We start from the raw sequence: 845 nt of genomic DNA, 5'->3' as shown, positions 1-845 counted from the left end.
GATCAAGCATATGTTCAAGACCTTGCTCCTCAAAGCGAAGGTTTGCTTAAAGCAGGAAAGCTGAGGTGGTACTAAAGTCACTTATCCAATGCAATTTATTTATTTTTATACATACGAGCTAAAATTATATTAGCTGAAAGCTAAGACCTTTTGCCTTTGTTCAATTTTCTGACGGTAGTTTGTACGTGAGCCTATTTCTAAGCAACAATCGAGAAAAACAGACACGTTAATGGAAAATGAATGCTGTATATATAGAATTGGCTGCAGGGTATTCAAGGACAGCTCTGGTAGCTAAAACTAATTAGATATCTACCTAACTAAAGGCATACCTTCCTATGGCTGTATGTGGCGGTCGCTTTTTTAGGCGACAGTGTCACCTGAACCATACGTACCCAAGTGCATAGCTAGCCAAACCCCTCTTAAGATCTTCCGTCTGCCCCTCTCTCAAACCACGAAAGAGAAGCGGAGGCAGAGCTCCGCCCGCCCGAGGTAAAGCCCGGTCTAACCCTGCTTCAGAGGCAGGACGGCAGCTCGCTGCCTAGGAAGGGGCACGGACTGCACCTGGGCAAGGGGGCTGGGAGAGGAGGAGGCAGAGGGTGCGGCCGGCTCTGCCCGGCCGAGCACCGCCCCTCCCTTAACGCTACCCCTCGGCCGGCTAACGGCCGCCGGCTAACGGCCGCCGGCGCTACCTGTGCCCCGCGCCCCGCGGCGCCCCCGGCTCGCCCCGCCCCCCGGCCCCTCCCCGCTCCTGGCGGCGGGGCGGGGGCGGGCCCGCGGCCCCGGTTATTTGACCCCCGCGCCGCGGTCGCCGCGCTCTCGCTCGGCCTCGCCGCAGCCCCGACCCC

The sequence above is a fragment of the Aptenodytes patagonicus genome, chromosome 1, assembly GCF_965638725.1.
Source record: "Aptenodytes patagonicus chromosome 1, bAptPat1.pri.cur, whole genome shotgun sequence".
In the NCBI taxonomy this organism is placed as follows: domain Eukaryota; kingdom Metazoa; phylum Chordata; class Aves; order Sphenisciformes; family Spheniscidae; genus Aptenodytes; species Aptenodytes patagonicus.
This window is presented reverse-complemented; position numbering follows the sequence as displayed.